The sequence below is a fragment of the Schistocerca serialis genome, chromosome 6, assembly GCF_023864345.2.
Source record: "Schistocerca serialis cubense isolate TAMUIC-IGC-003099 chromosome 6, iqSchSeri2.2, whole genome shotgun sequence".
In the NCBI taxonomy this organism is placed as follows: Eukaryota; Metazoa; Arthropoda; class Insecta; order Orthoptera; family Acrididae; genus Schistocerca; species Schistocerca serialis.
In genome coordinates, this window is record NC_064643.1 from 83,464,339 (window position 1) to 83,484,073 (window position 19,735).

Below are 19,735 nucleotides of genomic sequence, written 5' to 3' on the forward strand. Positions count from 1 at the left end.
GACTACCTGTAATAGTGATATTGTCTCTCCAACCATCAGCTACAGTTGAAAGTTGATGGTTGAAGAGATAACATCGCTGTTACAGGTAGTCTGTGAAAACCAGTCATAGATGTTGGCCAATGATAAAGTGTGTATGCAGATGGACCACTGATGTTTAAAAGTAAAGCAACAAACCTCTATTCCCCTGTCTTGTGTCTAATTCATTCTATAATCATACAAATTGTCAACAGATGTCCATACAATCACGTTCTGCATGAAAAACAGCATTCTGCTCAATGGACAACCACATCAACGATGACATCAGGGCACGTACCAAATGAGGTAGTGTTTGCTGGGTAGTCCCACGTCCACAATCATACTGGAGCATCAGTGACTGTATAAACAATCACTGATGGTGCGGTACGGCACAGAGAAGACACCTACCAGACTTCCTGGGGTGGAGGATCGTAAGGAGAATGGAAGCAGGACAGTCGTAAAGTGAGGAGGCCCGATGGCTTAATGTGAATCGTTTTGTTGTTTCTCATATGTGGAAAACAACACCCCAAAGACCAGAACAGGGCCGACTACATGTGATATCAGAAAGAGAGGATGATTGTTTGGATATAAGGGCATGACAGTATCGCCTTAGTACTGTATGGCACCTGGCATCTGACCTAGCAGCATCCACTGGACACGTTGTATCGAGACAAATGGTTTACTGAAGACTTCGGTAGAATGGCCTTTATTGTTGGAGATCTGCTGTATGTGTACCTGTGACATGTCTTCACAGAATTGAATGTCTAGAGTGGAGTCATCAATATACTATCTGGACAGCTGAATAGTGGGCCAATGTTCTTTTCACAGATGAGTCCCGATTTGGTCTTGAGAGTCACATCTGGAGGGAACATCGAACACGATTTCATGATGTAAACATTATGGAAAGAGACTGACATTGAAGAGGATGCTTAATGTTGTGGGCAGGGATTATGTTGACCATATGAACACCTCTTCATGAAGTTGTATGGGTGAATCGGCACAGTTTAACTGCTGTCAGGTATTGCGACGAGGTCTTGGGGCCTCATGTGCAGTTCCTGCAAGGTGGGGCGGGCCCAGACTTCATGGACGATAATGATTGACCTCATAGAGCAAGAGAAGTTGATGTTTTCTTGTAAATGGAAGATGCTGCACACATGGTGTGGCCAGCTCACTCTCCCAATTTGAAACCCATGGAGCATGTCTGGAGTGCACTAGGGAGACAGGCTGAATCATGTCAGCATCCACCAACCACTCCCCAAGACTTGTGAGCAGGTCTCCAGTAAGACTGGGTGTTATTGTCTCAACATGAGAGTAATTATGTCATTCACAGCCTGCTCCATTGTTGTCAGGCCCGTATTGCTGCCAGAGATGGTCGTACCCCATACTGAGCACATTAGGCAGTTGTCGGAATGTGTGTGAAAATCTGTTAAGTTGGAAAAAAACAAAGAACACTTTTGTCTACCATTATGCATATTGAAGTTGTTTACATTCTGTATTCTCACCATGTTTCTACTTTACTATCACCTGTTTATACTATTTTGTAGCAAAATATACACAAACTTGCAAAATTTCTGTTTGTTGCTTTAATTTTGTACACCAGTGAATTAACTCCTCAGCATCAGTTAAGGCTTGAAGATGGTGCCCTGAAGCACCAAAACTGGTAGCCATATAATAAATAGCATCACAAGGATGCCTGGAGGTGTTCCAGTTTACTACATAAGAAAATGGCTAAGTCCCTCAGACCTCCAATCACAAGGATGAACGTACATGAACCAGACAAGGTGGTTTGGGGTTTTGGGAGGCTAGATGGCCCATAAATAAGATGGCATACGAGGGTGCCATGGTGATGCCCATAGCTATGTTACAGATTTGTTTATGTATCCTCCCCTCAGTGGATACATAGCTTTGTGTCTTCACTGTACGCCACACAAACTCATGAGTTGCGGCCTGTGTACCACATCCTAGCCCATTCATCTGTCACAGTTCCCTCCCGCATTCCTATCCTGCACACCTGCTGCTTTGCTCCGAGCCTCTAGCAACCCATCTGCAACACTTCTTCCTGCTTTCCTGCCTCTTTTTGCCTTTATACTTCCCACTCAACACAATCCCTCCCTCCCCTCCACTTACCAAACTGCAATCATTGATTGTCATTCTTATGAACCAAATTTTTTGTAGTGAAGACTTTTATGGCAAAAACTTCTGCAAGTGAATAAATAACAACTCCCACAATCCGGGATTTGAGCAGCTATGTGATACAAATTTAGTGAACGAAGTATACTTGATAGAGGAAGAGAGTGAAGACGAGGTGTATAAGGCGCTCATTATAAAGCACACCTCCACACTGAAGCGCACTGGTCTGTAATTAGATTATACAGGACAAAGTTTATTTGACCTTATCATTGTTTCAGCTCTCCAGAAATTAAAAACAATTACCAGGAAAAAAAGTGAAAAACACAGAAAAAGAAAGAAGGTGAACTGAAAGTGAGTGAGGCAAAATAGTGTGCATTTTATAAGTGTAATTTCGCAAAGAAGTCTTCATTTTACAGTGAGCTTTCAAATATGGCATGTAACATGTTCTCTAAATACAGTAAATAGCAGCTTTCAGTATCCTGATCATTGCAGTCTCAGATATACATTATCCCTTGTAATTGGGAGCTTGCTGTAAACATAATCAGTGAAAAATACTTACATTTAGCAACAGTAAACTTTAAATATCTGATGTTCTGATAGCATTCATGACAATTAAGTGTCCAATAGCAATAAATATCTTTAACAGCAACAATGGACAACAATTACTGATACAATTTCTGACATGTTTGTTAAGAAAGTAAGCAGAAGAAATGACTCACTTTTTCAGTCACCTTCTGCAGGAAATTCAGTATTTTTATGAAGTTACATATAGTATTTTATAGACCATAATATGCTACAGACACACCTTAATTTTCAAGTAGTTTTTTTTTTTTTAAATAACATTTTTACCCTTTTTATTGTTGTTCTTGTTATGGTCATCAGTCCAGATACTGGTTTGATGCAGCTCTCCATGCTACTCTATCCTCTACAAGCCTCTCCATCTCCAAATAACAGCTGCAACCTAAAACTTTCTGAATCTGCTTAGTGTATTCATCTCATGGTCTCCCCCTATGATTTTTACCCTCCATGTTTCCCTTCAATACTAAACTGGCGATCCCTTTATGCCTCAGAATGTGTCCTACCAACTGATGCCTTCTTTTAGTCAAGTTATGCCACAAACTCCTCTTCTCCCCAATTCTATTCAGTACCTCCTCATTACTTACACGATCTATCCATCTAATCTTCAGCATTCTTCTGTAGCACCACATTTTGAAAGTTTATATTCTCTTCTTGTCTACACTGTTTTTAGTCCTTGTTTCACTCCCATACATGGCTACACTCCAAACAAAATACTTTCAGAAAGGACTTCCAGGCACTTAAATCTATACTCAATGTTAACAAATTTCTCTTCTTCAGAAACGCTTTCCTTGCCATAGCCAGTTTACGTTTTACATCCTCTCTACTTCGACCATCATCAGTTATTTTGCTCCCCAAATAGCAAAACTCATTTACTACTTTAATTGTCTCATTTCCTTATCTAACTCCCTCATCATCGCCTGATACTACATTCCATTATCTTCATTTTGCTTTTGTTGACATTCATCTTATATCCTCCTTTCAAGACACTGTCCAGTCCGTTCAGCTGTCCAGGTCCTTTGCTGTCTGTGACAGAATTACAGTGTCATCAGCAAACCTCAAAGTTTTTATTTCTTCTCCATGAATTTTAATTCTAGTCCAAATGTTTTTTTTGGTTCTTTTACTGCTTGCTCAATATACAGATTGAACAACATGGGGGATAGGCTACAATCCTGTTTCACTGCCTTCTCAACCACTGTTTTCCATTCATGCCCCACAACTCTTATAATGGCCACTTGGTTTCTGTACAAATTGTAAACAACCTTTCGCTCCCTGTATTTTACACTTTCCACCTTCAGATTTTGAAAGAGAGTATTCCAGTCAACATTGTCAAAAGCTTTCTCCAAGTCTAGAAATGCTAGAAATATAGGTTTGCCTTTCCTTAATCTGTCTTCTGAGATAAGTCGTAGGGTCAGTATTGCCTCATGTGTTCCAACATTTCTAAGGAATCCAAATTGATCTTCCCCGAGGTCGGTTTGTACTAGTTTTTCCATTTGTCTGTAAAGAATTCATGTTAATATTTTGCAATCATGACTTATTAAACTGATAGTTCAGTAATTTTCACAACTGTCAGCACTTGCTTTCTTTGTAACTGGAATTATTATATTCTTCTGTGGGTTATTTCACCTGTCTCATACATCTTGCTCACCAGCTGGAAGAGTTTTGTCATGGCTGGCTCTCCCAAGGCTATCAGTAGTTCTAATGGAATGTTGTATATTCCTGTGACCTTGTTTCAACTTAGGTCTTTCAGTGCTCTGTTAAATTCTTCACATAGTATCATATCTCCCATCTCATCTTCATCTACATCCTCTTCCAGTTCCATAATATTGCTTTCAAGTATGTCTCCCTTGTGTAGACCCCCTATGTACTCCTTCCACCTTTCCGCTTGCTTTTGTTTGCTTATGACTTGATATTCATACAAGTGGTTCTCTTTTCTCCAAAGGCCTGTTTAATTTTCCTGTAGGCAATATCTATCTTACCCCTAGTGTTATGAGCTTCTACATCCTTACATTTGCCCTCTGGCGACCTCATCAGGTGCTTCCTGTGACTGAATGACAGGCTGAGACCATGTCCCATATTTATGTCTGGACCATGTCTGACATTCCCTACACCTTCCACTCCCTCTGTGACCGTGTCGGTTGGTCGCCAGATGTTCCATCTTCCGTCCGCGCCCACCTCCACTGTTTTCCCCAGTGGTGGCCGTTTCATGGCGTACCCCTTTATGCCGAGGTACGATGCTGAAATATTGTGTTAGAAAAACGCAGACCACCAGCAGTACACCTGATTCAACGAGATGTCACAAAATCACTGGGAAAGTCTAAGAAATTACATTGCAAGAGTCTACGGGGAGGAAATATGCAAGAAGATGAAGTTACTGGAGAAGTTACGACAGTGCAAAGAGAGGATGGGGAGCGTGCTCAGTTTCCTGCTTAAGTGCAGAGAAGATGATTTGGTGTCTTTTTTTGCCAAAACTAAACACCATATAACATCTAAGGCTGCTAACAGAATCCAGCATTGCACCAGTATGGGCCTGGTAAGGGAAAGGATCCGCGATATGCGGCATAGACTGGACGTTACCTACAGGGATCTGCTTCGACTACAGCTGGATTTGGCAAACAACTTAGTACCAGAGGACTGGAACAGGATGGACGGTATGACATGGTCGCTGATGGCATGCATTAAACACAATGCTACAGCTCGACAACTGGCGAAATTTGAGAGCATGAATAAAAAAAGTGCAACAGCCACATGATACTCACAAGGTGGTAAATTTGAGTGGTTGCCCATTAGAAGATGCCACCTTAAAAGTGCTCAGAAGGGGCCTCAACTTTGCAGTCACTCCTAGAAACCTGCCAATCCCCAGCTTCATCAGCTCTGCGGAAATACCAAGTGTTGCAGAAGAGATTTGGAGAGAGATGTACAGGGCGCTCACCAAAGCCAGACCACCCAAAAAAAACATTTCAAGAGATGAGAGGATGGCCTGCAACAGTTTGTGGGAAGATGAAAGCATAGTGGTGTTACCAGCAGACAAGTGAAACTCTACTGTCGTACTGTTGAAGACCGCCAATGAGCAGATCAGTCAGCTTTTACAGGAACCTGCTTACAGTCCACTAGAGAATGACCCCACCGATAGAGTGGACAGGAAACCCAGAGCTCTGGTCAAGGAAACAGGATGGTCTGAGAAGTTTATCAAGTAACTGAAAGCTAAGGCACCAGTACATGGATTGCTCAAGGTCCATAAAGAGGGTATACCATTGCATCCTATTGTAAGCAATATTGGTGCAACCACCTATCCTACAGTCACCCACATTAAGAAGATGTTAGCACCGTATGTGGGAAAGTGCGTCCACCACATCTGTAACTCATCAGACTTCGTGGAACGTTTCAAAAACCTACTAATCTCTAACACAGACATCATGGACAGCTTTGATGTTGTGTCTCTGTTCACTAGGATACCACTTCAGGACACACTCGATTAATCAGTGAAAAATTTGGTGGAGCTGTCTTGGACCTTTTCAAGCATGTCTTAACCTCGACCTCTTTCCTATGTGGAGGTCAATTTTATGAACAGACTGAAGGAGTGGCGATGGGTAGTTCCTTATCTCCGGTAGTTGCAAATCTGTTTATGGAGAGATTCGAGGATGAGGCACTTATGACCACTGCCTACAAGCCGACCTATTTCTTTAGGTACATTGATGACACGTTTGTCATCTGGCCACATGGTCGGAAAAAACTGCACGAGTTTCTTGAGCATCTGAACTCGATACACCCAAGCATTAAGTTCACAATGGAACTAGAAAATAATGGTCAACTTCCTTTCCTGGATGTCCTGGTGAAAAGGAAGACAAATGGCACATTAGGCCATAGTGTGTATAGAAAACCTACACACACCCACTTATACCTACAAGCTGAAAGCTGCCGTGATCCAGCACAGAAGAATGGAGCGCTGAAAACACTTGTTCACCAAGCCAAAACACTGTCCAACTCAGACAGCTTTGCAGCAAAGTTAGAACATCTACAGGAAGTGTTCGCAGACAATGGATACTCAACAAGGGACATCCGCAAGGCACTAAACCCCTCCACATGGCCTGATACTGAGGGAGAAGAATAAGATAAAGAGACCAGGATGGTAGCCTTTCTACCATAAGCATGACCTATATCTTCTAAGATCAGCAGAATAATGAAAAAGCACAATATCAAGAGCCTGTTCTGCCCAACAAACAAGATCATCAAAGTGTTTCTTGGAATGGTTAAGGATGATCTCGGACTGAGAAAACCTGGTATCTCCCATATACCATATGAATGCAGTATGTCTCACATTGGCCAGACCACCAGGACCGTAGACATAAGATGTAAAGAGCACCAAAGGGATACCAGGCTATGACAAGCCACTAAATCGGCAGTAGCAGAACATTGCTTGGAACTTGAGCACACCATGAATTATGATAAAACCAGGATCTTATCTCAGCCCCCATATTTTTGGATAGTGTCATCACTGAATCAATTGAAATCAAGATTGCAGAGAACTTGATAAACCGGGAAACTGGATACCAACTCGGCATGGTGTGGAACCCAGCTTTGGACCTATTACAAAAACAACGGAAGAGAACACAAGACCAGAAGAATGACAGGGGCTTTGGAGAAAGTTGGAACAGTCACCAACAACAAACGCAGCCTGTCAACAGTGTGAGGAATGAGCCTGGCTGGCACGGACCTTGTAGGAAATGCCATGAAATGGCTGCCACCGGGGAAAACAGTGGATAACGGAAGAAAACACAAGACCAGAAGAATGACAGGGGCACTGGAGAAAGTCGGAACGGTCACCAGCAACAAACACAGCCTGTCAACAGTGCGAGGAATGAGCCTGGCTGGCACAGACCTAGTAGGAAATGCCATGAAATGGCTGCCACCAGGGAAAACAGTGGGGGTGGTCGCAGACGGAAGATGGAACATCTGGCGACCAACCGACATGGTCACAGTGGGAATGGATGATGTAGGGAACGCCAGACATGGTCCAGATATAAATACGGGGCATGGTCAGCCTGTTGTTCAGTCGCAGAAAGCACCTGATGAAGACGCCAAGGTACAAAATCGAAATATTGTGTTAGAAAAATGCAGACCACCAACAATACACCCAATTCAACAAGATGTCACAAAATCACCAGATAAGTCTAAGAAATTGAGTTCATTCCAGTTATAAAACAAAAATTATTAGTATACTTATGAAATGACCATACCTAGCCTCTGGGGTTGTTTGGCTGCCTGGGCCTGGTATAAGTCTTTCTATCTGGTGCTACTTCAGAGACTTGCACATATTTGTGATGAAGACATTACAAACACCCAGTTGTGAAGAAAATTTGAGTCAGCCAGGAATTGAACCCAGGACCCTGTGATCTACAGGCAGTGATGCTAACTACTTGACCACCAGCTGCAGACAATGAACATGTGTACAAAACCCGTAGTGCTTTTGAGTGGTATCTGCCTGTAGTAGCATTACAGCCATGTGACTTTCAGGTATTTGCAACAAAAATTTCATTCTGCGCTTCTGAATGCTCACTCCATAGATATTCTTACTCTATGGTCACATCAATACATTGTTTCCTGCACATATATGAAATGTATTAACTCTGGATGCACGTAGAAGAAGTGCTTCTAGTTCTGTGTTGCTCCATTTCACTACTCCAAATGAATAGGTCAATATTGGTATAGCGTAAGTATTATTATTATTATTACAAAAACCATATTGCTGCTCAGTATAAGGTGCAAGCATGCCATTGTTCATGAGGAGATGGATATCCATAAAAACTGGTGACAAGTCACAGAATATCAAACAATGATCTTCCAAAAATGTCTGTCCATAGTTTTTAGAGTTAAGGCATTAGTGGACACCAGGAACGGTATAAAATGGAAGCCATCATCCCAGTTGGTTATGTTGTCTTCCAGAGGCATTTACATTGCTCCCTTTACCAAAACATCCTAAAAACTGAGGAAATGCTAAACATTTGAAAGTCATAATTTATGCAGTTGCTGTGAGAAACATAGTATTCAGCTACAGTGACAGAAATACCTCTGAACTTTATAAAACTGCTGATAATCTATTCTTTGTTCACCCACAGTCATGGAGATTTTGAGATGACACTGCCACCTGGTATCAATATAGGAGAACTTTGGATCTGATGTTTATGTAAGCCTGCATAATAGTGACTCCTAGCATCCATTTTTTTTAACTATGCAGGATCAGGATACAATTTTAAAACTAATTTGATGAAAGCTATGTGCCTTGTATGAACAACAGTGATTGTGTTTAACTGTTATAGTGAAGGGTTAAGAATGTTTAATTATATCCCCTAGTGTGTAAATTGTTATATTACCCAGTTGGTTGGTGCATACATGTACATTATACGCTGAGATGAACACTGCACTGTTCTTAATATATATTAATGACTTGCCATTCTGTATTCACGAAGATGCAAAGCTGGTACTTTTTGCCGATGATCACACCCAACATACAACAATTAACTGGTGAAATTGTAAGCGATGTGTTTCAGAAAATAATTAAGTGGTTCTCTGCAAATGGGCTCTCATAAACTTTGACAAAACACAGTACATACAGTTCCACACAGTAAATGGAATGACACCATTAATAAATATAGACTTCGATCAGAAATCGGTAGCTAAGGTAGAATATTCAAAATTTCCAGGTGTATGCATTGATGAGGGGTTGAACTGGAAAAACCACATTGAAGATCTGCTGAAACATTTGAGTTCAGCTACTTATGCTATTAGGGTCATTGCAAATTTTGGCGATATACATCTCAGTAAATAAGCTTACCATGCCCATTTTCATTCTCTGCTTTCGTATGGCATCGTATTCTGGGGTAACTCATCATTGAGTAAAACAGTGTTCATTGCACAAAAGCGTGTAATCAGAATAATTGCTGGAGCTCATCCCATATCATGTCCGCCCCAGTAGCTGAGTGGTCAGCGTGACGGATTGCCGTCCTCTGGGCCCGGGTTCGATTCCCGGCTGGTTCGGAGATTTTCTCCGCTCAGGGACTGGGTGTTGTGTTGTGTTCATCATCATTTCATCCCCATCCGGCGTGCAGGTCGCCCAATGTGGCGCCGAATGTAATAAGACCTGCGATATGGCGGCCGGACCTGCCCCGCGAGGGGCCTCCCGGCCAATGACGCCAAACGCTCATTTCCATTTCCATCCCATATCATTCTGCAGACACTTATTTAAAGAGCTTGAGAGCTTCACTGTAGCCTCACAATATATATAATCACTTATGAAATTTGATATTAACAATATGAATGAATTCAGAAGTAATAGCAGTGTACATGGCTACAACACTAGGAGAAAGGATGATCTTCACTACTCAAGGTTAAATCTAACTTTGCCTCAGAAGGAGGTAAATTATGCTGCCACAAAAGTCTTTGGTCACTTACCTAATAGCATTAAAAGTCTGACAGATAGCCATATACCATTTAAAGGGAAATTAAAAGAATTTCTTAATGGCAACTCCTTCTACTCATTAGATGAATTTTTGGATATAGTAAGTGGGTAATTTCTCCAACCCCCACAAAAAAAGAAACAAAAGAAAAAAAATTAAAAATATTAAGTGTCATGTAATATTTTGTGTAGTGTAATATCTTGTATAGACACCTTTTATTAAACTGACACATTCCACATCATTACAAAGTGTCATATTCATGATCTATGGAACAAGTACTAATCTAATCTAATCCAATCATCTAACCCACCTATCTGTGCTACGTAGCCTGCATTGGGCTGGGATGAAGCAAGTGGCCTGCCTTGCCCTGTGCTAATTAATTCGGAAGTGCTTCTTGTCATGTCTCTTTCAGTCAATCTGAGATTTGTCACCACTGAAATGAACATTATTGAAGTTGTAAAAAAATTAGTTTCTAACTTTGAAACTTCTTTGCAAAGTTACTCATGTTAAAATTCTACAGAGATTTAAAGAGGACTTCTCATTCAACTGTTTCCAAATCAATTTTGGTACCCCACTCCAAAAAATCCAAACTTTCAAACTGTTTGGACTGATAAAAACTATCATTACAGCTCTAGTTGAGTCATAAGACTGTAGTTTCACCCTTGCTGACACAGGTGGTGCAGAATAGTCAGTTTCAGAATCTGTGGAGGAGTTACTGCTTTTGTCAACAATGAATAACTGATCCACACTGTTGCTCTTTGTATCTCCATAATCTCTGCCTCAGTGCAACCACAGTTGTCCTTGTTGAACAGATGATGAGAAACACACTGTGATGCAATTCTGATGATCAATAAGACATAAACATAAGCTGAATGGAACAATATGAGATCACAACAGACAAAGTACCAAAATAAAATTTAGCTACAGGATAGAAATTCGCTGTATGCTTAAACTCATCAACAGAACGCAGGTGCCTCTCATCAACACTGAGGGGTTAGCCGGGGGAGTCTTAGTTGACTTGTCAATAGTGCTGAAGGAAAACCCTGAGGCTGCACTTAATAACAGCACCTGGGGAGAGGAAGAGCATGTTCAGTTAACTTGTCAACAGTAGCCAAAGGGTTAATTCCTTGATACCTGTAACTCTGCATTGCTCAGTAATGTATAGGTGAGCTAAATTGTTCCAACATGTAATTAGTGTAAGAAATGAGGAAGTTCTTGTCAAGTAATATTGTTGCTGGGATGTGCTCTGGGCTGAGTGTAGACAGTTGCACTGCAGATTATTATTTTGTTAACGTGTGAATATAATTATTGACTGGGCTACTAATTTAATTTATACTCATACATCACGATGAATGTCTGGCATCTGAAATAAATACACAAACGATGACTGTCAGAAATAAATATGGCAAGTGAAATGTGAGATGATCAGAGCAAGACAGTGTCAGTATTGAAGTATAGTAAGATGTTGTTACTTTATTTATTTATTTTTATTTATATGAGTATGAGACAATGCAAGAGTGACAAAACATGTTACCATCAGTATGCGAGCACAGTGATTTTGATTGGATTTTGTATTTGCCTGCTCATCCAGATATCAAAATTCAGCAAAATAGCCTTTCATGTCTGCAATTTGCCTTCAGAAACAATGATTTTTAACTGATTCTTCATTTCTACCTGCTCAGTATCAGTAATGGAATTTCTATTTCTATATAATTATTGACAGTTCAGGGTAACATTAACTTGGAAACCTGATTAAGATGTGGAGTGAAGAGCTACAATATAAATTTTATTGGTATTAAAGTAACTATTTTATTGGTTATAGGCCAAAAATTTTATGGTGCTAATGATGAGATTGTAACTGGACAGTTCTTACTTTCTTCTGTAGGACACCAAATATTACGCTGCTGTCTGGTAAGTAATTTAAAGTTACAATGTGTGTGGCCAGAGACACTGGATTTGGCAGTCGTGAGTGCATGAGGTGTGCTTGTTTGTGTGGAAGTCTGAATGTTGTGTGTGTGTCCTCCTTACTGACAAAGGCTGTGACCGAAAACTACAGGTGAGTGTCTTTTAATCATGACTGTCCACAACTTGACATGTGTTCTTTACAATATGTAGCAATATATCTTTTCCTATGTTGTTGATTCTTTTAGTATGCTAGATGTCTGTTGTACACAGTCACACAAAACTTTGTAGATTTCTATCGTTCACAAAAAAATTCATCCTTCACAGCCCTCAAAAAGGTTTCCATCTTGGTCAATTGGCTGAAGAGAACCTCTGTTCAAACATTTTCATGAATCTAGCACTTTTAAAGGAACATTCCTTACACATGCAAGAAATACTATTTAACATTTTCCCATGGTTGATTATCATTATTTCTTGAAAGACTTCATTAAACGTTGTGACGAATATTGAAGTTTCTTGAATACCAGTTGCAGGTACATTAGTTTGTTAAGCAAGCTGTCAGTTTCAGGCATTATACAGGCCCTATGAGGCAATGTTCTAGGATTGCCTGTAATATAAAAAATAGACAGGTGACAAAAAATGGATCCATCATAACAAGCCGGAGAGTAAATGGCAGAACATGGAATGGAAACATCCAAATTCACCGTGCAAGAAAAAGTGCAAGACCCAACCATCCCCTGAAAAACTGATGCTTAAAGTTTTTTGAGATGCACAAAGTCCAGTACTGGAACATTATAGGGAAAGGGGCACAACAATAAACAGTGTACATTACAGTGAGATACTTACTGCCAGGCTAAAGCCTGTAATTCGAAGCAAATGCCAAGGATTCCTGTCAATTAAGAAAATAGGAACCACTGCTGGAAAGAACTCCAGTGTCTTCACACAGGATATCAAATGACATTTCACTTAATCCCCAAATAGTCCAATTCCACAGTTTTCTCAAACGAAGAAATCTCTAGTTCTGAAAGCTGCCATTTGCGTCAGTTTTTAAACAATCCTGTTTGCTATCCTGTCATAAGTATTAGTTTCTTGGATATATAAAATTTTTTGGGAGCAAATACTGATCCACAGAAGTCTGTTATTAGCTTTTTTGCCTTTTTTATGGCTCTGTACTTCAATCAGTAAAAATGGAACCCTTATATGATGACTTTGTTTTTTGTCCATCTGTCTGTCAGACTGTTAAAAACCCATTTTCTAAGGAATAAGTAGTTATATCACTCTTACAAACCAATTTTCTCAGGAACAAGTAGTTATATCAAGTTGAAATTTATGTCACACATGGTTCTTTGTTGGTGCAAAAAATTGAAGCTGAAGCTTCTAAGTCAATGTAATCACAACATATGGCCATTTATGTCACATACTTTGATAGCCAGAAATTTGCTCATCAAAACCTATAGGGTACTTCCCACTGGCCTAGAATCAATATTACAGAAACAGCAATTTTTTACAGTGCAAGTATAGAAAAAACATCTGAAAAGTGTAAATATGTAATTATGTCATATAAAACAAACATTTTTTTGTCATTTGTTGTCTTATTTCAAAATTATAATTAAAAGATTCTCAAAAAACTGAATTTTCAGGACCAATATCTTGCCAGTATGAATGTCAATAACAAGCAAAAACTGTCAGTATCATCAATTCCCAGGATGGATGAACTGTCTGTATACATAATTACAATACAATGAAAAGGATAGATTGCTACTCACCACATAGTGGAGATGCTGAGTTGCAGACAGAAAAAAAAGACAGCTAAACAAACAGACTTTTTGTTGTGCCTGTCTGCGACTTAACATCTCCACTGTATAGTGAGTGGCAATCTACCCATTTTATAACATATACATAATGAAGTTTGTATGGAGTCCTACTCATAGCTGGCCAATATTTTTCCACTACATTTCAGGTTCCCCTTCTTTTCTGTGACAAAATTATACAGTTTGAACAATTCATATTCCTTGAAACAATGTCACTGTGTGCCACTAGTTAGCTTTTTATAAACAGTGTACAATTCATTGAATATTTTGATAACTAATTCAGTATAATAAACTTACGAGCAAGCAGCATAAATGCATTCCCATATCTATGGTGGAGATTTATCGATGCAGACAAGTAATGAAAAGCTGATGCATACTGCTGTGTCACTAAATGAACCAGTCCAAGGTTGTATAATATTTTCCAATCAAAAGGAGACAGGTGATTTGCTCTCTTAAGGCAGCTGATGGCCTGAAAATACATAAGTCATAATTGTAAAAAGAAAGTAATGTGCTGAGTTAAGAAGTGGCAAACCAAATTACAAATAGTGCTCAATGGAAATTAGTTACACATTATTAAGCAGGAGGAAAAAAGGGTAGTACTCTTTATACTGGAGCCAATAAGATTTTTAAGATGGTGACAGAGACGAAAAATAACACTAAATAACTAAGAAGGGACAAAAAACAATTGAGAAGAGAATGGAGAAAATAATTTAGAATTGGGATCATTGACAGAATAAGAACATTCAACAAAACAATGGAAAAACTGTTACCACATAATGTCACATTGGCAATAAGGTCATTCAATATGAAGCACAGATGCAAACTGACATTTGATAGTGGAAACCTTGGGCATTGTTTCACTGCAAGGACCAACCTGCTATTCAAATTACCTGAATTTGATCTCAGAAAATCAAAGAAAATCAAAATTAGGGTGGTATGATGAAAATCTTAACACACGATGACAAGGTCGAGGTGTTTAGTCTGTGCTCTGTGAAGGTTGTACAAAATGCAATGAATGGGCAGGAAGAAAAGACAAGAAATGAGAACAGAACAGTACACTCAACTTGCATTTTATATTTGTAATACCACAATGACTTACTGCAATGAACTTTTTCATTTCAAAAAAGCACATTCCAATGTTACTCCACAATGGTGCTGATTCACGTGCATACTGAGTAGCAATTTTGTATTTCGATAGTGCTACCTCACAGTCTATATGGTCCTGAAACAAATGAAAGTAAGGCCTTTTTGAGTAACAATAAAGCAATTGGAATTAACACTCCTGAAAGTTTTATGACACACTACCATAAACAATATTTTATTAATTTTCACAATATGACTGCCTTTTACGGGGAGGGGGCTGGGGCCATTTTATACATTTTCCACTTGAAAGGTGGTTCCATTAATGTCTTTACTTTGTTCCGATTCACTTCTGGACATGACCTTTTCATTTCAGCTTTCTTATGTTACAATATTGTCTGTCATTAACTACACGTAATGGCCAGAAGAGTCTCCACATAAAAGGAAGTTTGCATTTGATACTATTACATGGCGATTTCTCTTGTTGCACAGATCAATCTTCCACAGCATCCCTGGTAACTGTTGCAGTTTTAAACTGATTGCTACAGAACTTAAGATTAATATTAAATTTCTTCACTCTTTTTATTTTGTACACCACAAACATGGAAACAAAACTGAAAAGCTAAAGTCACAGACATCATATGTAGTAATGTCTGATATTATCAGGAATGGAGAAAGCAATCTTTACAAATCTTAATTCATGACAACAAAAAATAAAGTAGTGTGTTTATAAGCTCTGTTACCTGTCACGGCTTTCTTCAACATGTATGTGGAATCTTTCTGACAAAGTGACTGACAAAACTCAAGAAAAATCCATTTTTCTGTTTGCCAAACATCACTGAACCAAAAGAGGAAGTGGCTACAGCAAGAGGCCACAAGCTACGCACAACATTTTAAGCCAAATAAAAGTACAAATATTAACAAACCATACACTTTTGAAAGTGGGGGAAATTGCTATTTTTGTGGGGCATGAAAGAAATATTCAGTTTTTATGGTCACTTCCACATCTGATCTCCTTTAGCAAGATACAGGCATATAAAATGAAATTTCACAGAAGCAGAGGGGGAGTATCAAGGATGAACTCAACGAAATTAAGAAAGTGGGAGATGGTACAGAAACACTTAGAAACAGTGGATAGAACCTGCAAGGCTTAAGCAGTACGTATGTGTTGAGAGAATAACATGCGACAGAATTTCAAGAAAAATGCATGAACTGAAGCTCTAGGGCAAAATACCAAGAATTCAGAAAAAAGGAGGGGACTGGAACGGGTTGGTGGTAGAACAGCACTTCAGAAAATACAGGAAAATTGTGAAGATAATATATTGAACAGATCAAAACAATGGTGGAAACTGTTCCTGATTGTTTTGATGATGATGGACAGATTACTTTCGTAATCATCAGGCCATCTCAATGGAGTCTACTATTCACACACAACGCTATTCTCATTTGGATAAGAATGGTTGCCTTCTCACCCATCAATGTATTTATTCCTTTGGTTAGAAAAATATGAGAAATATGTTGCTGTCAGTCCTACATAGCCTGAAATATCAGCAACCAAATGACACAAGGAAAGCTGCAATATGTTGCTGCTCCCATATCAGACTACCCTTGTTTACATAAGTCATACCTCTACCCTTACATCAAATGTAAAGTGCATCTTATAATTACACAGTGAGTCTTCCACTCTGCAATCGAGTGTGCATAGTTTTGGAAATTCCAGACAGACTAAAACAGTGTGCCAGATTGGGTCTCCAATCCACATAACCTTGCCTTCACAGGCAATGCTCAACTGACTGAGCTTCCCACACCAATACCTGAAATTTGCTGCATTAACACAACAAAAATCAATGAGCAAAAGATTTGCTATGAACATTAAATGCCATAGAGGAATGTACTGGATCTTTTGCCTGTATGCCACATTATAGACTACATGAATAATAAAAATGATTGAAGAATGAAGCTGTTGTTGTTGTTTTGGTCTTCAGTCGTGAGACTGATTTGATGCAGCTCTCCATGCTACTCTATCCTGTGCAAGCTTCTTCATCTCCCAGTACTTACTGCAGCCTACGTCCTTCTGAATCTGCTTAGTGTATTCATCTCTTAGTCTCCCTCTATGATTTTTACCCTCCACGCTGCCCTCCAATGCTAAATTTGTGATCCCCTGATGCCACAGAACATGTCCTACCAACCGGTCTCTTCTTCTTGTCAAGTTGTGCACAAACTCCTCTTCTCCCCAATTCTATTCAATACCTCCTCATTAGTTATGTGATCTATCCAGCTAATCTTCAGCATTATTCTGTAGCACCACATTTTGAAAGCTTCTATTCTCTTCTTGTCCAAACTATTTATCGTCCACATTCCACTTCCATACATGGCTACACTCCATACAAATACTTTCAGAAATGACTGCCTGACACTTAAATTTATTCTCGATGTTAACAAATTTCTCCTCTTCAGAAACGCTTTCCTTGCCATTGCCAGTCTACATTTTATATCCTCTCTACTTTGACCATCATCAGTTATTTTGCTCCCCAAATAGCAAAATTCCTTTACTACTTTAAGTGTCTCATTTCCTAATCTAATTCCCTCAGCATCACCCAACTTAATTCGACTACATTCCATTATCCTTGTTTTGCTTTTGTTGATGTTCATCTTATTTCCTCCTTTCAAGACACTGTCCATTTCGTTCAACTGCTCTTCCTAGTCCTTTTCTGTCTCTGACAGAATTACAATGTCATCGGCGAACCTCAAAGTTTTTATTTCTTCTCCATGGATTTTAATACCTACTCCAAACTCTTCTTTTGTTTCCTTTACTGCTTGCTCAATATACAGACTGAATAGCATCAAGGAGAGGCTACAACCCTGTCTCACTCCCTTCCCAAACACTGCTTCCCTTTCATGCCCCTCGACTCTTATAACTGCCATCTGGTTTCTGTACAAATTGTAAATAGCCTTTCGCTCCCTGAATTTTACCCCTGCCACCTTTAGAATTTGAAAGAGAGTATTCCAGTCAACATTGTCAAAAGCTTTCTCTAAGTCTACAAATACTAGAAACGTAGGTTTGCCTTTCCTTAATCTTCCTTCTAAGATAAGTCGTAAGGTCAGTACTGCCTCACGTGTTCCAACATTTCTACAGAATCCAAACTGATCTTCCCCAAGGTCGGCTTCTGCCAGTTTTTCCTTTCGTCTGTAAAGAATTCGCATTAGTATTTTGCAGCTGTGACTTATTAAACTGATAGTTCGGTAATTTTCACATCTGTCAACACCTGTTTTCTTTGGGACTGGAATTATTATATTCTTCTTGAAGTCTGAGGGTATTTCGCCTGTCTCATACATCTTGCTCACACAGATGGTAGAGTTTTGTCAGGACTGGCTCTCCCAAGGATGTCAGTACCTCTAATGGAATTTGTCTACTCCCGTGGCCTTGTTTCGACTCAGGTCTTTCAGTGCTCTATCAAACCCTTCACGCAGTATTGTATCTCCCATTTCATCTTCATCTACATTCTCTTCCATTTCCATAATATTGTCCTCAAGTACATCGCCCTTGTATAGACCCTCTATATACTCCTTCCACCTTTCTGCTTTCCCTTCTTTGCTATCATCAAATATAAACAATTAATTTTTGCAAATGTAATGTATTGGATAGATAAAAAAAATCTACTCAGAAAGCACAGGAGAGCACACACGTAAGGTTATTAAAGTGGGCAAGCTTTTGGAGCCAGTGGCTCGCTCCTTCTTCTGGCAGAAGGCTTGAAGAGGAAGGAAGAGAGGTGAAGGAAAAGGACTGGTTAGGTTTAGGAAAAGGGGCAGAGTTGGTTTAGGAAAGGGGGCAGAGTTCGGAAAAGTTGTCCAGAATCCTGGGTCAGGGGAGACTTACCAGACAGGATGAGGAAGAAAGACTGATTGTTGGAGACTGCATCAGACAAGATTTGAAAACCCAATCAAATGAAGATAGAATGTGATTTATTTATCAGATATAAGGGATAAACATTAAAAAAATGTCAACTGCAGAAAAGCAAAATATGAGAATGATAAAAAGACAGAAAGCAAATTTTTAATAAGGAGACAAAGTAATGGAAACAGATTAGGAAATGCTTCAAAATAGGGTGGGGAGCAGTATAGTAGAAAGCAGTTACACAATAACAGAAGAAATTCTGATCAGTTATGGGTGGTGCATCATGGCAGTCAAGAACCTGCAGTAGAGATCTGTACCAGTGTAGCTACACAGTGCAGGTTCAGGAGCACAGAATCCGAACTGATCACATGGTCAAGCCAGAATCAAAGAAGTAACTATTGTGTTGCAATGTATACTCTATCGCATACTGAATATCATCAGTATAGACTGTGTGTGACCATTAAATCTTACTGAAAGCTTAGCATTTAAATTGTGAAAAAGGAAGGAAGGAACATCGGAGTTTAACATCCTGTCAACAATGAGGTTATTACAGACAGAGTACAAGCTCAAATCAAGGACAGATGAGAAAGAAACTCAGTCATCCACTTTCAAAGGGAACATTATGCCATTTGCCTTGAGTAATTAGGAGAAATCATGGAAAACTTAAGTCTGGATGGCCTGACTGGAATTTGAATCGTCATCTTCCTGAATGTGAGTTCATTATACTAACTTCTGTGCCACCTTGGTCAGTGCTTACATTGTGAACACGGAAAAAATCTATTTGGGAGAAAATGAGTGATACAGGTCCAAACTTTGTGTGTGTGACAAATTAAAGAATCAACTTTAGCTGATTACCACAGCAAACAGTGATA

The 19,735-nt window shown here is 39.4% G+C and overlaps 1 long non-coding RNA gene across 1 annotated transcript in view; it reads right to left on the bottom strand.

Moving 5' to 3' along the window:
- The window catches only part of LOC126484419 (uncharacterized), a 198,683-nt gene extending 183,632 nt beyond the window's left edge, over positions 1 to 15,051 (bottom strand). Inside the window, exons 1-2 of the long non-coding RNA XR_007587850.1 lie at positions 14,988 to 15,051; positions 14,186 to 14,357 (exon numbers count right to left, since the gene is read on the bottom strand). This is a non-coding gene — a long non-coding RNA (uncharacterized LOC126484419). The remainder of the gene's footprint in view (positions 1 to 14,185; positions 14,358 to 14,987) is intronic.
- Positions 15,052 to 19,735: the final 4,684 nt, after the last annotated feature.